Source organism: Triturus cristatus, chromosome 4_1, assembly GCF_964204655.1.
Source record: "Triturus cristatus chromosome 4_1, aTriCri1.1, whole genome shotgun sequence".
In the NCBI taxonomy this organism is placed as follows: Eukaryota; Metazoa; Chordata; class Amphibia; order Caudata; family Salamandridae; genus Triturus; species Triturus cristatus.
Window position 1 is genome coordinate 119,997,381 of NC_140585.1, and position 19,982 is coordinate 120,017,362.

At 35.0% G+C, this 19,982-nt stretch overlaps 22 non-coding genes across 22 annotated transcripts; all 22 read left to right on the plus strand.

The window, feature by feature from the left end:
- Positions 1–426: 426 nt before the first annotated feature.
- Positions 427–498, plus strand: TRNAD-GUC (transfer RNA aspartic acid (anticodon GUC)). Its single transcript has one exon. It is a non-coding gene; the product is annotated as a tRNA-Asp (tRNA).
- A 635-nt stretch (positions 499–1,133) lies between these two features.
- On the plus strand, positions 1,134–1,205 carry TRNAD-GUC (transfer RNA aspartic acid (anticodon GUC)). Its single transcript has one exon. It is a non-coding gene; the product is annotated as a tRNA-Asp (tRNA).
- Positions 1,206–1,830: 625 nt separating this feature from the next.
- On the plus strand, positions 1,831–1,902 carry TRNAD-GUC (transfer RNA aspartic acid (anticodon GUC)). Its single transcript has one exon. It is a non-coding gene; the product is annotated as a tRNA-Asp (tRNA).
- A 635-nt stretch (positions 1,903–2,537) lies between these two features.
- On the plus strand, positions 2,538–2,609 carry TRNAD-GUC (transfer RNA aspartic acid (anticodon GUC)). Its single transcript has one exon. It is a non-coding gene; the product is annotated as a tRNA-Asp (tRNA).
- Positions 2,610–3,236: 627 nt separating this feature from the next.
- TRNAD-GUC (transfer RNA aspartic acid (anticodon GUC)) lies at positions 3,237–3,308 on the plus strand. Its single transcript has one exon. It is a non-coding gene; the product is annotated as a tRNA-Asp (tRNA).
- Positions 3,309–4,638: 1,330 nt separating this feature from the next.
- TRNAD-GUC (transfer RNA aspartic acid (anticodon GUC)) lies at positions 4,639–4,710 on the plus strand. Its single transcript has one exon. It is a non-coding gene; the product is annotated as a tRNA-Asp (tRNA).
- A 635-nt stretch (positions 4,711–5,345) lies between these two features.
- On the plus strand, positions 5,346–5,417 carry TRNAD-GUC (transfer RNA aspartic acid (anticodon GUC)). The gene has a single exon. It is a non-coding gene; the product is annotated as a tRNA-Asp (tRNA).
- A 627-nt stretch (positions 5,418–6,044) lies between these two features.
- Positions 6,045–6,116, plus strand: TRNAD-GUC (transfer RNA aspartic acid (anticodon GUC)). Its single transcript has one exon. It is a non-coding gene; the product is annotated as a tRNA-Asp (tRNA).
- A 627-nt stretch (positions 6,117–6,743) lies between these two features.
- On the plus strand, positions 6,744–6,815 carry TRNAD-GUC (transfer RNA aspartic acid (anticodon GUC)). The gene has a single exon. It is a non-coding gene; the product is annotated as a tRNA-Asp (tRNA).
- Positions 6,816–7,442: 627 nt separating this feature from the next.
- TRNAD-GUC (transfer RNA aspartic acid (anticodon GUC)) lies at positions 7,443–7,514 on the plus strand. The gene has a single exon. It is a non-coding gene; the product is annotated as a tRNA-Asp (tRNA).
- A 627-nt stretch (positions 7,515–8,141) lies between these two features.
- TRNAD-GUC (transfer RNA aspartic acid (anticodon GUC)) lies at positions 8,142–8,213 on the plus strand. Its single transcript has one exon. It is a non-coding gene; the product is annotated as a tRNA-Asp (tRNA).
- Positions 8,214–9,541: 1,328 nt separating this feature from the next.
- Positions 9,542–9,613, plus strand: TRNAD-GUC (transfer RNA aspartic acid (anticodon GUC)). The gene has a single exon. It is a non-coding gene; the product is annotated as a tRNA-Asp (tRNA).
- Positions 9,614–10,943: 1,330 nt separating this feature from the next.
- TRNAD-GUC (transfer RNA aspartic acid (anticodon GUC)) lies at positions 10,944–11,015 on the plus strand. The gene has a single exon. It is a non-coding gene; the product is annotated as a tRNA-Asp (tRNA).
- Positions 11,016–11,656: 641 nt separating this feature from the next.
- On the plus strand, positions 11,657–11,728 carry TRNAD-GUC (transfer RNA aspartic acid (anticodon GUC)). The gene has a single exon. It is a non-coding gene; the product is annotated as a tRNA-Asp (tRNA).
- Positions 11,729–12,353: 625 nt separating this feature from the next.
- Positions 12,354–12,425, plus strand: TRNAD-GUC (transfer RNA aspartic acid (anticodon GUC)). Its single transcript has one exon. It is a non-coding gene; the product is annotated as a tRNA-Asp (tRNA).
- Positions 12,426–13,761: 1,336 nt separating this feature from the next.
- TRNAD-GUC (transfer RNA aspartic acid (anticodon GUC)) lies at positions 13,762–13,833 on the plus strand. Its single transcript has one exon. It is a non-coding gene; the product is annotated as a tRNA-Asp (tRNA).
- A 623-nt stretch (positions 13,834–14,456) lies between these two features.
- Positions 14,457–14,528, plus strand: TRNAD-GUC (transfer RNA aspartic acid (anticodon GUC)). The gene has a single exon. It is a non-coding gene; the product is annotated as a tRNA-Asp (tRNA).
- A 627-nt stretch (positions 14,529–15,155) lies between these two features.
- TRNAD-GUC (transfer RNA aspartic acid (anticodon GUC)) lies at positions 15,156–15,227 on the plus strand. Its single transcript has one exon. It is a non-coding gene; the product is annotated as a tRNA-Asp (tRNA).
- Positions 15,228–15,858: 631 nt separating this feature from the next.
- Positions 15,859–15,930, plus strand: TRNAD-GUC (transfer RNA aspartic acid (anticodon GUC)). Its single transcript has one exon. It is a non-coding gene; the product is annotated as a tRNA-Asp (tRNA).
- Positions 15,931–16,555: 625 nt separating this feature from the next.
- Positions 16,556–16,627, plus strand: TRNAD-GUC (transfer RNA aspartic acid (anticodon GUC)). Its single transcript has one exon. It is a non-coding gene; the product is annotated as a tRNA-Asp (tRNA).
- A 1,336-nt stretch (positions 16,628–17,963) lies between these two features.
- On the plus strand, positions 17,964–18,035 carry TRNAD-GUC (transfer RNA aspartic acid (anticodon GUC)). The gene has a single exon. It is a non-coding gene; the product is annotated as a tRNA-Asp (tRNA).
- Positions 18,036–19,371: 1,336 nt separating this feature from the next.
- On the plus strand, positions 19,372–19,443 carry TRNAD-GUC (transfer RNA aspartic acid (anticodon GUC)). Its single transcript has one exon. It is a non-coding gene; the product is annotated as a tRNA-Asp (tRNA).
- The last annotated feature ends 539 nt before the right edge of the window (positions 19,444–19,982 follow it).

Genomic DNA, 19,982 nt, shown 5'->3' on the forward strand with positions numbered 1-19,982 from the left:
TTTACATCTATAATCTAATGGAAATGGAATGAAGCAGTGGGGAATCTTATGCTTCTGCTCAACTCTAGGGGCTAGATTTAGAAGTGGAGTGGATGCTTTTTGTTAGTAGTGACCCCTGGTGGTAAATGGTTATAAGCTGCAAATGGTAAAGTGAGCTGATTGTATATATATATATATATATATACATATACATAGATAGATAGAAAGATAGATAGACAGATCGATAAATAGGTATTTATTTTAATCAATCATTTCTTATTAAAGCAGATTATTTTTGGCTAGGAATTTCTGATTTGTAATCATTTATGAAAAAAGATTGCTTCTCCTAACCAAAAGAAGCAAAGCTGCCTATTACAATACTGTGAATTGATTGAGGGCATGCCCTAACCTCATGGAGGTGAGCACTGTTGAACTGAAACCAATATGTCCTCGTTAGTATAGTGGTCAGTATCCCCGCCTGTCAAGCGGGAGACCGGGGTTCAATTCCCCGACGGGGAGACGATTCCTTTTATTCACACAATTAAATAAAATGATGTACTTAATAACATTGTAAACTATATTTGTCATTATCCTTGTCTATTACGATTGAGATAAACGTTGAATTCAGTGATGGCCAAATTGCTTACAGATGTGTTAACTAAAAGTCAGAATATGCTCTGAATATTTCAATCTGCACAGACCATACCATCAAAAACAATTTACATCTATAATCTAATGGAAATGGAATGAAGCAGTGGGGAATCTTATGCTTCTGCTCAACTCTAGGGGCTAGATTTAGAAGTGGAGTGGATGCTTTTTGTTAGTAGTGACCCCTGGTGGTAAATGGTTATAAGCTGCAAATGGTAAAGTGAGCTGATTGTATATATATATATATATATATATATATATATATATATACATAGATAGATAGAAAGATAGATAGACAGATCGATAAATAGGTATTTATTTTAATCAATCATTTCTTATTAAAGCAGATTATTTTTAGCTAGGAATTTCTGATTTGTAATCATTTATGAAAAAAGATTGCTTCTCCTAACCAAAGGAAGCAAAGCTGCCTATTACAATACTGTGAATTGATTGAGGGCATGCCCTAACCTCATGGAGGTGAGCACTGTTGAACTGAAGCCAATATGTCCTCGTTAGTATAGTGGTCAGTATCCCCGCCTGTCACGCGGGAGACCGGGGTTCAATTCCCCGACGGGGAGACGATTCCTTTTATTCACACAATTAAATAAAATGATGTACTTAATAACATTGTAAACTATATTTGTCATTATCCTTGTCTATTACGATTGAGATAAACGTTGAATTCAGTGATGGCCAAATTGCTTACAGATGTGTTAACTAAAAGTCAGAATATGCTCTGAATATTTCAATCTGCACAGACCATACCATCAAAAACAATTTACATCTATAATCTAATGGAAATGGAATGAAGCAGTGGGGAATCTTATGCTTCTGCTCAACTCTAGGGGCTAGATTTAGAAGTGGAGTGGATGCTTTTTGTTAGTAGTGACCCCTGGTGGTAAATGGTTATAAGCTGCAAATGGTAAAGTGAGCTGATTGTATATATATATATATATATATACATATACATAGATAGATAGAAAGATAGATAGACAGATCGATAAATAGGTATTTATTTTAATCAATCATTTCTTATTAAAGCAGATTATTTTTGGCTAGGAATTTCTGATTTGTAATCATTTATGAAAAAAGATTGCTTCTCCTAACCAAAAGAAGCAAAGCTGCCTATTACAATACTGTGAATTGATTGAGGGCATGCCCTAACCTCATGGAGGTGAGCACTGTTGAACTGAAACCAATATGTCCTCGTTAGTATAGTGGTCAGTATCCCCGCCTGTCAAGCGGGAGACCGGGGTTCAATTCCCCGACGGGGAGACGATTCCTTTTATTCACACAATTAAATAAAATGATGTACTTAATAACATTGTAAACTATATTTGTCATTATCCTTGTCTATTACGATTGAGATAAACGTTGAATTCAGTGATGGCCAAATTGCTTACAGATGTGTTAACTAAAAGTCAGAATATGCTCTGAATATTTCAATCTGCACAGACCATACCATCAAAAACAATTTACATCTATAATCTAATGGAAATGGAATGAAGCAGTGGGGAATCTTATGCTTCTGCTCAACTCTAGGGGCTAGATTTAGAAGTGGAGTGGATGCTTTTTGTTAGTAGTGACCCCTGGTGGTAAATGGTTATAAGCTGCAAATGGTAAAGTGAGCTGATTGTATATATATATATATATATATATATATATATATATATACATAGATAGATAGAAAGATAGATAGACAGATCGATAAATAGGTATTTATTTTAATCAATCATTTCTTATTAAAGCAGATTATTTTTAGCTAGGAATTTCTGATTTGTAATCATTTATGAAAAAAGATTGCTTCTCCTAACCAAAGGAAGCAAAGCTGCCTATTACAATACTGTGAATTGATTGAGGGCATGCCCTAACCTCATGGAGGTGAGCACTGTTGAACTGAAGCCAATATGTCCTCGTTAGTATAGTGGTCAGTATCCCCGCCTGTCACGCGGGAGACCGGGGTTCAATTCCCCGACGGGGAGACGATTCCTTTTATTCACACAATTAAATAAAATGATGTACTTAATAACATTGTAAACTATATTTGTCATTATCCTTGTCTATTACGATTGAGATAAACGTTGAATTCAGTGATGGCCAAATTGCTTACAGATGTGTTAACTAAAAGTCAGAATATGCTCTGAATATTTCAATCTGCACAGACCATACCATCAAAAACAATTTACATCTATAATCTAATGGAAATGGAATGAAGCAGTGGGGAATCTTATGCTTCTGCTCAACTCTAGGGGCTAGATTTAGAAGTGGAGTGGATGCTTTTTGTTAGTAGTGACCCCTGGTGGTAAATGGTTATAAGCTGCAAATGGTAAAGTGAGCTGATTGTATATATATATATATATATATATACATATACATAGATAGATAGAAAGATAGATAGACAGATCGATAAATAGGTATTTATTTTAATCAATCATTTCTTATTAAAGCAGATTATTTTTGGCTAGGAATTTCTGATTTGTAATCATTTATGAAAAAAGATTGCTTCTCCTAACCAAAAGAAGCAAAGCTGCCTATTACAATACTGTGAATTGATTGAGGGCATGCCCTAACCTCATGGAGGTGAGCACTGTTGAACTGAAGCCAATATGTCCTCGTTAGTATAGTGGTCAGTATCCCCGCCTGTCACGCGGGAGACCGGGGTTCAATTCCCCGACGGGGAGACGCTTCCTTTTATTCACACAATTAAATAAAATGATGTACTTAATAACATTGTAAACTATATTTGTCATTATCCTTGTCTATTACGATTGAGATAAACGTTGAATTCAGTGATGGCCAAATTGCTTACAGATGTGTTAACTAAAAGTCAGAATATGCTCTGAATATTTCAATCTGCACAGACCATACCATCAAAAACAATTTACATCTATAATCTAATGGAAATGGAATGAAGCAGTGGGGAATATTATGCTTCTGCTCAACTCTAGGGGCTAGATTTAGAAGTGGAGTGGATGCTTTTTGTTAGTAGTGACCCCTGGTGGTAAATGGTTATAAGCTGCAAATGGTAAAGTGAGCTGATTGTATATATATATATATATATATATATATACATATACATAGATAGATAGAAAGATAGATAGACAGATCGATAAATAGGTATTTATTTTAATCAATCATTTCTTATTAAAGCAGATTATTTTTGGCTAGGAATTTCGGATTTGTAATCATTTATGAAAAAAGATTGCTTCTCCTAACCAAAAGAAGCAAAGCTGCCTATTACAATACTGTGAATTGATTGAGGGCATGCCCTAACCTCATGGAGGTGAGCACTGTTGAACTGAAGCCAATATGTCCTCGTTAGTATAGTGGTCAGTATCCCCGCCTGTCACGTGGGAGACCGGGGTTCAATTCCCCGACGGGGAGACGATTCCTTTTATTCACACAATTAAATAAAATGATGTACTTAATAACATTGTAAACTATATTTGTCATTATCCTTCTCTATTACGATTGAGATAAACGTTGAATTCAGTGATGGCCAAATTGCTTACAGATGTGTTAACTAAAAGTCAGAATATGCTCTGAATATTTCAATCTGCACAGACCATACCATCAAAAACAATTTACATCTATAATCTAATGGAAATGGAATGAAGCAGTGGGGAATCTTATGCTTCTGCTCAACTCTAGGGGCTAGATTTAGAAGTGGAGTGGATGCTTTTTGTTAGTAGTGACCCCTGGTGGTAAATGGTTATAAGCTGCAAATGGTAAAGTGAGCTGATTGTATATATATATATATATATATATACATATACATAGATAGATAGAAAGATAGATAGACAGATCGATAAATAGGTATTTATTTTAATCAATCATTTCTTATTAAAGCAGATTATTTTTGGCTAGGAATTTCTGATTTGTAATCATTTATGAAAAAAGATTGCTTCTCCTAACCAAAAGAAGCAAAGCTGCCTATTACAATACTGTGAATTGATTGAGGGCATGCCCTAACCTCATGGAGGTGAGCACTGTTGAACTGAAACCAATATGTCCTCGTTAGTATAGTGGTCAGTATCCCCGCCTGTCAAGCGGGAGACCGGGGTTCAATTCCCCGACGGGGAGACGATTCCTTTTATTCACACAATTAAATAAAATGATGTACTTAATAACATTGTAAACTATATTTGTCATTATCCTTGTCTATTACGATTGAGATAAACGTTGAATTCAGTGATGGCCAAATTGCTTACAGATGTGTTAACTAAAAGTCAGAATATGCTCTGAATATTTCAATCTGCACAGACCATACCATCAAAAACAATTTACATCTATAATCTAATGGAAATGGAATGAAGCAGTGGGGAATCTTATGCTTCTGCTCAACTCTAGGGGCTAGATTTAGAAGTGGAGTGGATGCTTTTTGTTAGTAGTGACCCCTGGTGGTAAATGGTTATAAGCTGCAAATGGTAAAGTGAGCTGATTGTATATATATATATATATATATATATATATATATATATACATAGATAGATAGAAAGATAGATAGACAGATCGATAAATAGGTATTTATTTTAATCAATCATTTCTTATTAAAGCAGATTATTTTTAGCTAGGAATTTCTGATTTGTAATCATTTATGAAAAAAGATTGCTTCTCCTAACCAAAGGAAGCAAAGCTGCCTATTACAATACTGTGAATTGATTGAGGGCATGCCCTAACCTCATGGAGGTGAGCACTGTTGAACTGAAGCCAATATGTCCTCGTTAGTATAGTGGTCAGTATCCCCGCCTGTCACGCGGGAGACCGGGGTTCAATTCCCCGACGGGGAGACGATTCCTTTTATTCACACAATTAAATAAAATGATGTACTTAATAACATTGTAAACTATATTTGTCATTATCCTTGTCTATTACGATTGAGATAAACGTTGAATTCAGTGATGGCCAAATTGCTTACAGATGTGTTAACTAAAAGTCAGAATATGCTCTGAATATTTCAATCTGCACAGACCATACCATCAAAAACAATTTACATCTATAATCTAATGGAAATGGAATGAAGCAGTGGGGAATCTTATGCTTCTGCTCAACTCTAGGGGCTAGATTTAGAAGTGGAGTGGATGCTTTTTGTTAGTAGTGACCCCTGGTGGTAAATGGTTATAAGCTGCAAATGGTAAAGTGAGCTGATTGTATATATATATATATATATATATACATATACATAGATAGATAGAAAGATAGATAGACAGATCGATAAATAGGTATTTATTTTAATCAATCATTTCTTATTAAAGCAGATTATTTTTGGCTAGGAATTTCTGATTTGTAATCATTTATGAAAAAAGATTGCTTCTCCTAACCAAAAGAAGCAAAGCTGCCTATTACAATACTGTGAATTGATTGAGGGCATGCCCTAACCTCATGGAGGTGAGCACTGTTGAACTGAAGCCAATATGTCCTCGTTAGTATAGTGGTCAGTATCCCCGCCTGTCACGCGGGAGACCGGGGTTCAATTCCCCGACGGGGAGACGCTTCCTTTTATTCACACAATTAAATAAAATGATGTACTTAATAACATTGTAAACTATATTTGTCATTATCCTTGTCTATTACGATTGAGATAAACGTTGAATTCAGTGATGGCCAAATTGCTTACAGATGTGTTAACTAAAAGTCAGAATATGCTCTGAATATTTCAATCTGCACAGACCATACCATCAAAAACAATTTACATCTATAATCTAATGGAAATGGAATGAAGCAGTGGGGAATATTATGCTTCTGCTCAACTCTAGGGGCTAGATTTAGAAGTGGAGTGGATGCTTTTTGTTAGTAGTGACCCCTGGTGGTAAATGGTTATAAGCTGCAAATGGTAAAGTGAGCTGATTGTATATATATATATATATATATATACATATACATAGATAGATAGAAAGATAGATAGACAGATCGATAAATAGGTATTTATTTTAATCAATCATTTCTTATTAAAGCAGATTATTTTTGGCTAGGAATTTCTGATTTGTAATCATTTATGAAAAAAGATTGCTTCTCCTAACCAAAGGAAGCAAAGCTGCCTATTACAATACTGTGAATTGATTGAGGGCATGCCCTAACCTCATGGAGGTGAGCACTGTTGAACTGAAGCCAATATGTCCTCGTTAGTATAGTGGTCAGTATCCCCGCCTGTCACGCGGGAGACCGGGGTTCAATTCCCCGACGGGGAGACGATTCCTTTTATTCACACAATTAAATAAAATGATGTACTTAATAACATTGTAAACTATATTTGTCATTATCCTTGTCTATTACGATTGAGATAAACGTTGAATTCAGTGATGGCCAAATTGCTTACAGATGTGTTAACTAAAAGTCAGAATATGCTCTGAATATTTCAATCTGCACAGACCATACCATCAAAAACAATTTACATCTATAATCTAATGGAAATGGAATGAAGCAGTGGGGAATCTTATGCTTCTGCTCAACTCTAGGGGCTAGATTTAGAAGTGGAGTGGATGCTTTTTGTTAGTAGTGACCCCTGGTGGTAAATGGTTATAAGCTGCAAATGGTAAAGTGAGCTGATTGTATATATATATATATATATATATACATATACATAGATAGATAGAAAGATAGATAGACAGATCGATAAATAGGTATTTATTTTAATCAATCATTTCTTATTAAAGCAGATTATTTTTGGCTAGGAATTTCTGATTTGTAATCATTTATGAAAAAAGATTGCTTCTCCTAACCAAAAGAAGCAAAGCTGCCTATTACAATACTGTGAATTGATTGAGGGCATGCCCTAACCTCATGGAGGTGAGCACTGTTGAACTGAAGCCAATATGTCCTCGTTAGTATAGTGGTCAGTATCCCCGCCTGTCACGCGGGAGACCGGGGTTCAATTCCCCGACGGGGAGACGCTTCCTTTTATTCACACAATTAAATAAAATGATGTACTTAATAACATTGTAAACTATATTTGTCATTATCCTTGTCTATTACGATTGAGATAAACGTTGAATTCAGTGATGGCCAAATTGCTTACAGATGTGTTAACTAAAAGTCAGAATATGCTCTGAATATTTCAATCTGCACAGACCATACCATCAAAAACAATTTACATCTATAATCTAATGGAAATGGAATGAAGCAGTGGGGAATATTATGCTTCTGCTCAACTCTAGGGGCTAGATTTAGAAGTGGAGTGGATGCTTTTTGTTAGTAGTGACCCCTGGTGGTAAATGGTTATAAGCTGCAAATGGTAAAGTGAGCTGATTGTATATATATATATATATATATATACATATACATAGATAGATAGAAAGATAGATAGACAGATCGATAAATAGGTATTTATTTTAATCAATCATTTCTTATTAAAGCAGATTATTTTTGGCTAGGAATTTCTGATTTGTAATCATTTATGAAAAAAGATTGCTTCTCCTAACCAAAAGAAGCAAAGCTGCCTATTACAATACTGTGAATTGATTGAGGGCATGCCCTAACCTCATGGAGGTGAGCACTGTTGAACTGAAGCCAATATGTCCTCGTTAGTATAGTGGTCAGTATCCCCGCCTGTCACGCGGGAGACCGGGGTTCAATTCCCCGACGGGGAGACGCTTCCTTTTATTCACACAATTAAATAAAATGATGTACTTAATAACATTGTAAACTATATTTGTCATTATCCTTGTCTATTACGATTGAGATAAACGTTGAATTCAGTGATGGCCAAATTGCTTACAGATGTGTTAACTAAAACTCAGAATATGCTCTGAATATTTCAATCTGCACAGACCATACCATCAAAAACAATTTACATCTATAATCTAATGGAAATGGAATGAAGCAGTGGGGAATATTATGCTTCTGCTCAACTCTAGGGGCTAGATTTAGAAGTGGAGTGGATGCTTTTTGTTAGTAGTGACCCCTGGTGGTAAATGGTTATAAGCTGCAAATGGTAAAGTGATCTGATTGTATATATATATATATATATATATATATACATATACATAGATAGATAGAAAGATAGATAGACAGATCGATAAATAGGTATTTATTTTAATCAATCATTTCTTATTAAAGCAGATTATTTTTGGCTAGGAATTTCGGATTTGTAATCATTTATGAAAAAAGATTGCTTCTCCTAACCAAAAGAAGCAAAGCTGCCTATTACAATACTGTGAATTGATTGAGGGCATGCCCTAACCTCATGGAGGTGAGCACTGTTGAACTGAAGCCAATATGTCCTCGTTAGTATAGTGGTCAGTATCCCCGCCTGTCACGTGGGAGACCGGGGTTCAATTCCCCGACGGGGAGACGATTCCTTTTATTCACACAATTAAATAAAATGATGTACTTAATAACATTGTAAACTATATTTGTCATTATCCTTCTCTATTACGATTGAGATAAACGTTGAATTCAGTGATGGCCAAATTGCTTACAGATGTGTTAACTAAAAGTCAGAATATGCTCTGAATATTTCAATCTGCACAGACCATACCATCAAAAACAATTTACATCTATAATCTAATGGAAATGGAATGAAGCAGTGGGGAATCTTATGCTTCTGCTCAACTCTAGGGGCTAGATTTAGAAGTGGAGTGGATGCTTTTTGTTAGTAGTGACCCCTGGTGGTAAATGGTTATAAGCTGCAAATGGTAAAGTGAGCTGATTGTATATATATATATATATATATACATATACATAGATAGATAGAAAGATAGATAGACAGATCGATAAATAGGTATTTATTTTAATCAATCATTTCTTATTAAAGCAGATTATTTTTGGCTAGGAATTTCTGATTTGTAATCATTTATGAAAAAAGATTGCTTCTCCTAACCAAAAGAAGCAAAGCTGCCTATTACAATACTGTGAATTGATTGAGGGCATGCCCTAACCTCATGGAGGTGAGCACTGTTGAACTGAAACCAATATGTCCTCGTTAGTATAGTGGTCAGTATCCCCGCCTGTCAAGCGGGAGACCGGGGTTCAATTCCCCGACGGGGAGACGATTCCTTTTATTCACACAATTAAATAAAATGATGTACTTAATAACATTGTAAACTATATTTGTCATTATCCTTGTCTATTACGATTGAGATAAACGTTGAATTCAGTGATGGCCAAATTGCTTACAGATGTGTTAACTAAAAGTCAGAATATGCTCTGAATATTTCAATCTGCACAGACCATACCATCAAAAACAATTTACATCTATAATCTAATGGAAATGGAATGAAGCAGTGGGGAATCTTATGCTTCTGCTCAACTCTAGGGGCTAGATTTAGAAGTGGAGTGGATGCTTTTTGTTAGTAGTGACCCCTGGTGGTAAATGGTTATAAGCTGCAAATGGTAAAGTGAGCTGATTGTATATATATATATATATATATATATATATATATATACATAGATAGATAGAAAGATAGATAGACAGATCGATAAATAGGTATTTATTTTAATCAATCATTTCTTATTAAAGCAGATTATTTTTAGCTAGGAATTTCTGATTTGTAATCATTTATGAAAAAAGATTGCTTCTCCTAACCAAAGGAAGCAAAGCTGCCTATTACAATACTGTGAATTGATTGAGGGCATGCCCTAACCTCATGGAGGTGAGCACTGTTGAACTGAAGCCAATATGTCCTCGTTAGTATAGTGGTCAGTATCCCCGCCTGTCACGCGGGAGACCGGGGTTCAATTACCCGACGGGGAGACGATTCCTTTTATTCACACAATTAAATAAAATGATGTACTTAATAACATTGTAAACTATATTTGTCATTATCCTTGTCTATTACGATTGAGATAAACGTTGAATTCAGTGATGGCCAAATTGCTTACAGATGTGTTAACTAAAAGTCAGAATATGCTCTGAATATTTCAATCTGCACAGACCATACCATCAAAAACAATTTACATCTATAATCTAATGGAAATGGAATGAAGCAGTGGGGAATCTTATGCTTCTGCTCAACTCTAGGGGCTAGATTTAGAAGTGGAGTGGATGCTTTTTGTTAGTAGTGACCCCTGGTGGTAAATGGTTATAAGCTGCAAATGGTAAAGTGAGCTGATTGTATATATATATATATATATATACATATACATAGATAGATAGAAAGATAGATAGACAGATCGATAAATAGGTATTTATTTTAATCAATCATTTCTTATTAAAGCAGATTATTTTTGGCTAGGAATTTCTGATTTGTAATCATTTATGAAAAAAGATTGCTTCTCCTAACCAAAAGAAGCAAAGCTGCCTATTACAATACTGTGAATTGATTGAGGGCATGCCCTAACCTCATGAAGGTGAGCACTGTTGAACTGAAGACAATATGTCCTCGTTAGTATAGTGGTCAGTATCCCCGCCTGTCACGCGGGAGACCGGGGTTCAATTCCCCGACGGGGAGACGATTCCTTTTATTCACACAATTAAATAAAATGATGTACTTAATAACATTGTAAACTATATTTGTCATTATCCTTGTCTATTACGATTGAGATAAACGTTGAATTCAGTGATGGCCAAATTGCTTACAGATGTTTTAACTAAAAGTCAGAATATGCTCTGAATATTTCAATCTGCACAGACCATACCATCAAAAACAATTTACATCTATAATCTAATGGAAATGGAATGAAGCAGTGGGGAATATTATGCTTCTGCTCAACTCTAGGGGCTAGATTTAGAAGTGGAGTGGATGCTTTTTGTTAGTAGTGACCCCTGGTGGTAAATGGTTATAAGCTGCAAATGGTAAAGTGAGCTGATTGTATATATATATATATATATATATATATATATATATATATATATACATAGATAGATAGAAAGATAGATAGACAGATCGATAAATAGGTATTTATTTTAATCAATCATTTCTTATTAAAGCAGATTATTTTTAGCTAGGAATTTCTGATTTGTAATCATTTATGAAAAAAGATTGCTTCTCCTAACCAAAGGAAGCAAAGCTGCCTATTACAATACTGTGAATTGATTGAGGGCATGCCCTAACCTCATGGAGGTGAGCACTGTTGAACTGAAGCCAATATGTCCTCGTTAGTATAGTGGTCAGTATCCCCGCCTGTCACGCGGGAGACCGGGGTTCAATTCCCCGACGGGGAGACGATTCCTTTTATTCACACAATTAAATAAAATGATGTACTTAATAACATTGTAAACTATATTTGTCATTATCCTTGTCTATTACGATTGAGATAAACGTTGAATTCAGTGATGGCCAAATTGCTTACAGATGTGTTAACTAAAAGTCAGAATATGCTCTGAATATTTCAATCTGCACAGACCATACCATCAAAAACAATTTACATCTATAATCTAATGGAAATGGAATGAAGCAGTGGGGAATCTTATGCTTCTGCTCAACTCTAGGGGCTAGATTTAGAAGTGGAGTGGATGCTTTTTGTTAGTAGTGACCCCTGGTGGTAAATGGTTATAAGCTGCAAATGGTAAAGTGAGCTGATTGTATATATATATATATATATATACATATACATAGATAGATAGAAAGATAGATAGACAGATCGATAAATAGGTATTTATTTTAATCAATCATTTCTTATTAAAGCAGATTATTTTTGGCTAGGAATTTCTGATTTGTAATCATTTATGAAAAAAGATTGCTTCTCCTAACCAAAAGAAGCAAAGCTGCCTATTACAATACTGTGAATTGATTGAGGGCATGCCCTAACCTCATGAAGGTGAGCACTGTTGAACTGAAGACAATATGTCCTCGTTAGTATAGTGGTCAGTATCCCCGCCTGTCACGCGGGAGACCGGGGTTCAATTCCCCGACGGGGAGACGATTCCTTTTATTCACACAATTAAATAAAATGATGTACTTAATAACATTGTAAACTATATTTGTCATTATCCTTGTCTATTACGATTGAGATAAACGTTGAATTCAGTGATGGCCAAATTGCTTACAGATGTGTTAACTAAAAGTCAGAATATGCTCTGAATATTTCAATCTGCACAGACCATACCATCAAAAACAATTTACATCTATAATCTAATGGAAATGGAATGAAGCAGTGGGGAATATTATGCTTCTGCTCAACTCTAGGGGCTAGATTTAGAAGTGGAGTGGATGCTTTTTGTTAGTAGTGACCCCTGGTGGTAAATGGTTATAAGCTGCAAATGGTAAAGTGAGCTGATTGTATATATATATATATATATATATATATATATATATATATACATATACATAGATAGATAGAAAGATAGATAGACAGATCGATAAATAGGTATTTATTTTAATCAATCATTTCTTATTAAAGCAGATTATTTTTGGCTAGGAATTTCGGATTTGTAATCATTTATGAAAAAAGATTGCTTCTCCTAACCAAAAGAAGCAAAGCTGCCTATTACAATACTGTGAATTGATTGAGGGCATGCCCTAACCTCATGGAGGTGAGCACTGTTGAACTGAAGCCAATATGTCCTCGTTAGTATAGTGGTCAGTATCCCCGCCTGTCACGTGGGAGACCGGGGTTCAATTCCCCGACGGGGAGACGATTCCTTTTATTCACACAATTAAATAAAATGATGTACTTAATAACATTGTAAACTATATTTGTCATTATCCTTCTCTATTACGATTGAGATAAACGTTGAATTCAGTGATGGCCAAATTGCTTACAGATGTGTTAACTAAAAGTCAGAATATGCTCTGAATATTTCAATCTGCACAGACCATACCATCAAAAACAATTTACATCTATAATCTAATGGAAATGGAATGAAGCAGTGGGGAATCTTATGCTTCTGCTCAACTCTAGGGGCTAGATTTAGAAGTGGAGTGGATGCTTTTTGTTAGTAGTGACCCCTGGTGGTAAATGGTTATAAGCTGCAAATGGTAAAGTGAGCTGATTGTATATATATATATATATACATATACATAGATAGATAGAAAGATAGATAGACAGATCGATAAATAGGTATTTATTTTAATCAATCATTTCTTATTAAAGCAGATTATTTTTGGCTAGGAATTTCTGATTTGTAATCATTTATGAAAAAAGATTGCTTCTCCTAACCAAAAGAAGCAAAGCTGCCTATTACAATACTGTGAATTGATTGAGGGCATGCCCTAACCTCATGGAGGTGAGCACTGTTGAACTGAAGCCAATATGTCCTCGTTAGTATAGTGGTCAGTATCCCCGCCTGTCACGCGGGAGACCGGGGTTCAATTCCCCGACGGGGAGACGATTCCTTTTATTCACACAATTAAATAAAATGATGTACTTAATAACATTGTAAACTATATTTGTCATTATCCTTGTCTATTACGATTGAGATAAACGTTGAATTCAGTGATGGCCAAATTGCTTACAGATGTGTTAACTAAAAGTCAGAATATGCTCTGAATATTTCAATCTGCACAGACCATACCATCAAAAACAATTTACATCTATAATCTAATGGAAATGGAATGAAGCAGTGGGGAATCTTATGCTTCTGCTCAACTCTAGGGGCTAGATTTAGAAGTGGAGTGGATGCTTTTTGTTAGTAGTGACCCCTGGTGGTAAATGGTTATAAGCTGCAAATGGTAAAGTGAGCTGATTGTATATATATATATATATATACATATACATAGATAGATAGAAAGATAGATAGACAGATCGATAAATAGGTATTTATTTTAATCAATCATTTCTTATTAAAGCAGATTATTTTTGGCTAGGAATTTCTGATTTGTAATCATTTATGAAAAAAGATTGCTTCTCCTAACCAAAGGAAGCAAAGCTGCCTATTACAATACTGTGAATTGATTGAGGGCATGCCCTAACCTCATGGAGGTGAGCACTGTTGAACTGAAGCCAATATGTCCTCGTTAGTATAGTGGTCAGTATCCCCGCCTGTCACGCGGGAGACCGGGGTTCAATTCCCCGACGGGGAGACGATTCCTTTTATTCACACAATTAAATAAAATGATGTACTTAATAACATTGTAAACTATATTTGTCATTATCCTTGTCTATTACGATTGAGATAAACGTTGAATTCAGTGATGGCCAAATTGCTTACAGATGTGTTAACTAAAAGTCAGAATATGCTCTGAATATTTCAATCTGCACAGACCATACCATCAAAAACAATTTACATCTATAATCTAATGGAAATGGAATGAAGCAGTGGGGAATCTTATGCTTCTGCTCAACTCTAGGGGCTAGATTTAGAAGTGGAGTGGATGCTTTTTGTTAGTAGTGACCCCTGGTGGTAAATGGTTATAAGCTGCAAATGGTAAAGTGAGCTGATTGTATATATATATATATATATATATACATATACATAGATAGATAGAAAGATAGATAGACAGATCGATAGATAGGTATTTATTTTAATCAATCATTTCTTATTAAAGCAGATTATTTTTAGCTAGGAATTTCTGATTTGTAATCATTTATGAAAAAAGATTACTTCTCCTAACCAAAAGAAGCAAAGCTGCCTATTACAATACTGTGAATTGATTGAGGGCATGCCCTAACCTCATGAAGGTGAGCACTGTTGAACTGAAGCCAATATGTCCTCGTTAGTATAGTGGTCAGTATCCCCGCCTGTCACGCGGGAGACCGGGGTTCAATTCCCCGACGGGGAGACGATTCCTTTTATTCACACAATTAAATAAAATGATGTACTTAATAACATTGTAAACTATATTTGTCATTATCCTTGTCTATTACGATTGAGATAAACGTTGAATTCAGTGATGGCCAAATTGCTTACAGATGTGTTAACTAAAAGTCAGAATATGCTCTGAATATTTCAATCTGCACAGACCATACCATCAAAAAAAATTTACATCTATAATCTAATGGAAATGGAATGAAGCAGTGGGGAATCTTATGCTTCTGCTCAACTCTAGGGGCTAGATTTAGAAGTGGAGTGGATGCTTTTTGTTAGTAGTGACCCCTGGTGGTAAATGGTTATAAGCTGCAAATGGTAAAGTGAGCTGATTGTATATATATATATATATATATATATATACATATACATAGATAGATAGAAAGATAGATAGACAGATCGATAAATAGGTATTTATTTTAATCAATCATTTCTTATTAAAGCAGATTATTTTTGGCTAGGAATTTCTGATTTGTAATCATTTATGAAAAAAGATTGCTTCTCCTAACCAAAGGAAGCAAAGCTGCCTATTACAATACTGTGAATTGATTGAGGGCATGCCCTAACCTCATGGAGGTGAGCACTGTTGAACTGAAGCCAATATGTCCTCGTTAGTATAGTGGTCAGTATCCCCGCCTGTCACGCGGGAGACCGGGGTTCAATTCCCCGACGGGGAGACGATTCCTTTTATTCACACAATTAAATAAAATGATGTACTTAATAACATTGTAAACTATATTTGTCATTATCCTTGTCTATTACGATTGAGATAAACGTTGAATTCAGTGATGGCCAAATTGCTTACAGATGTGTTAACTAAAAGTCAGAATATGCTCTGAATATTTCAATCTGCACAGACCATACCATCAAAAAAAATTTACATCTATAATCTAATGGAAATGGAATGAAGCAGTGGGGAATATTATGCTTCTGCTCAACTCTAGGGGCTAGATTTAGAAGTGGAGTGGATGCTTTTTGTTAGTAGTGACCCCTGGTGGTAAATGGTTATAAGCTGCAAATGGTAAAGTGAGCTGATTGTATATATATATATATATATATACATATACATAGATAGATAGAAAGATAGATAGACAGATCGATAAATAGGTATTTATTTTAATCAATCATTTCTTATTAAAGCAGATTATTTTTGGCTAGGAATTTCTGATTTGTAATCATTTATGAAAAAAGATTGCTTCTCCTAACCAAAGGAAGCAAAGCTGCCTATTACAATACTGTGAATTGATTGAGGGCATGCCCTAACCTCATGGAGGTGAGCACTGTTGAACTGAAGCCAATATGTCCTCGTTAGTATAGTGGTCAGTATCCCCGCCTGTCACGCGGGAGACCGGGGTTCAATTCCCCGACGGGGAGACGATTCCTTTTATTCACACAATTAAATAAAATGATGTACTTAATAACATTGTAAACTATATTTGTCATTATCCTTGTCTATTACGATTGAGATAAACGTTGAATTCAGTGATGGCCAAATTGCTTACAGATGTGTTAACTAAAAGTCAGAATATGCTCTGAATATTTCAATCTGCACAGACCATACCATCAAAAACAATTTACATCTATAATCTAATGGAAATGGAATGAAGCAGTGGGGAATCTTATGCTTCTGCTCAACTCTAGGGGCTAGATTTAGAAGTGGAGTGGATGCTTTTTGTTAGTAGTGACCCCTGGTGGTAAATGGTTATAAGCTGCAAATGGTAAAGTGAGCTGATTGTATATATATATATATATATATACATATACATAGATAGATAGAAAGATAGATAGACAGATCGATAAATAGGTATTTATTTTAATCAATCATTTCTTATTAAAGCAGATTATTTTTGGCTAGGAATTTCTGATTTGTAATCATTTATGAAAAAAGATTGCTTCTCCTAACCAAAGGAAGCAAAGCTGCCTATTACAATACTGTGAATTGATTGAGGGCATGCCCTAACCTCATGGAGGTGAGCACTGTTGAACTGAAGCCAATATGTCCTCGTTAGTATAGTGGTCAGTATCCCCGCCTGTCACGTGGGAGACCAGGGTTCAATTCCCCGACGGGGAGACGATTCCTTTTATTCACACAATTAAATAAAATGATGTACTTAATAACATTGTAAACTATATTTGTCATTATCCTTGTCTATTACCATTGAGATAAACGTTGAATTCAGTGATGGCCAAATTGCTTACAGATGTGTTAACTAAAAGTCAGAATATGCTCTGAATATTTCAATCTGCACAGACCATACCATCAAAAACAATTAACATCTATAATCTAATGGAAATTGAATGAAGCAGTGGGGAATATTATGCTTCTGCTCAACTCTAGGGGCTAGATTTAGAAGTGGAGTGGATGCTTTTTGTTAGTAGTGACCCCTGGTGGTAAATGGTTATAAGCTGCAAATGGTAAAGTGAGCTGATTGTATATATATATATATATATATATATATATATATATATATATACATAGATAGATAGAAAGATAGATAGACAGAACGATAAATAGGTATTTATTTTAATCAATCATTTCTTATTAAAGCAGATTATTTTTAGCTAGGAATTTCTGATTTGTAATCATTTATGAAAAAAGATTACTTCTCCTAACCAAAAGAAGCAAAGCTGCCTATTACAATACTGTGAATTGATTGAGGGCATGCCCTAACCTCATGAAGGTGAGCACTGTTGAACTGAAGCCAATATGTCCTCGTTAGTATAGTGGTCAGTATCCCCGCCTGTCACGCGGGAGACCGGGGTTCAATTCCCCGACGGGGAGACGATTCCTTTTATTCACACAATTAAATAAAATGATGTACTTAATAACATTGTAAACTATATTTGTCATTATCCTTGTCTATTACGATTGAGATAAACGTTGAATTCAGTGATGGCCAAATTGCTTACAGATGTGTTAACTAAAAGTCAGAATATGCTCTGAATATTTCAATCTGCACAGACCATACCATCAAAAAAAATTTACATCTATAATCTAATGGAAATGGAATGAAGCAGTGGGGAATATTATGCTTCTGCTCAACTCTAGGGGCTAGATTTAGAAGTGGAGTGGATGCTTTTTGTTAGTAGTGACCCCTGGTGGTAAATGGTTATAAGCTGCAAATGGTAAAGTGAGCTGATTGTATATATATATATATATATATACATATACATAGATAGATAGAAAGATAGATAGACAGATCGATAAATAGGTATTTATTTTAATCAATCATTTCTTATTAAAGCAGATTATTTTTGGCTAGGAATTTCTGATTTGTAATCATTTATGAAAAAAGATTGCTTCTCCTAACCAAAAGAAGCAAAGCTGCCTATTACAATACTGTGAATTGATTGAGGGCATGCCCTAACCTCATGGAGGTGAGCACTGTTGAACTGAAGCCAATATGTCCTCGTTAGAATAGTGGTCAGTATCCCCGCCTGTCACGCGGGAGACCGGGGTTCAATTCCCCGACGGGGAGACGATTCCTTTTATTCACACAATTACATAAAATGATGTACTTAATAACATTGTAAACTATATTTGTCATTATCCTTGTCTATTACGATTGAGATAAACGTTGAATTCAGTGATGGCCAAATTGCTTACAGATGTGTTAACTAAAAGTCAGAATATGCTCTGAATATTTCAATCTGCACAGACCATACCATCAAAAACAATTTACATCTATAATCTAATGGAAATGGAATGAAGCAGTGGGGAATCTTATGCTTCTGCTCAACTCTAGGGGCTAGATTTAGAAGTGGAGTGGATGCTTTTTGTTAGTAGTGACCCCTGGTGGTAAATGGTTATAAGCTGCAAATGGTAAAGTGAGCTGATTGTATATATATATATATATATATATATATATATATATACATATACATAGATAGATAGAAAGATAGATAGACAGATCGATAAATAGGTATTTATTTTAATCAATCATTTCTTATTAAAGCAGATTATTTTTGGCTAGGAATTTCTGATTTGTAATCATTTATGAAAAAAGATTGCTTCTCCTAACCAAAAGAAGCAAAGCTGCCTATTACAATACTGTGAATTGATTGAGGGCATGCCCTAACCTCATGGAGGTGAGCACTGTTGAACTGAAGCCAATATGTCCTCGTTAGTATAGTGGTCAGTATCCCCGCCTGTCACGCGGGAGACCGGGGTTCAATTCCCCGACGGGGAGACGATTCCTTTTATTCACACAATTAAATAAAATGATGTACTTAATAACATTGTAAACTATATTTGTCATTATCCTTGTCTATTACGATTGAGATAAAAGTTGAATTCAGTGATGGCCAAATTGCTTACAGATGTGTTAACTAAAAGTCAGAATATGCTCTGAATATTTCAATCTGCACAGACCATACCATCAAAAACAATTTACATCTATAATCTAATGGAAATGGAATGAAGCAGTGGGGAATATTATGCTTCTGCTCAACTCTAGGGGCTAGATTTAGAAGTGGAGTGGATGCTTTTTGTTAGTAGTGACCCCTGGTGGTAAATGGTTATAAGCTGCAAATGGTAAAGTGAGCTGATTGTATATATATATATATATATATACATATACATAGATAGATAGAAAGATAGATAGACAGATCGATAAATAGGTATTTATTTTAATCAATCATTTCTTATTAAAGCAGATTATTTTTGGCTAGGAATTTCTGATTTGTAATCATTTATGAAAAAAGATTGCTTCTCCTAACCAAAAGAAGC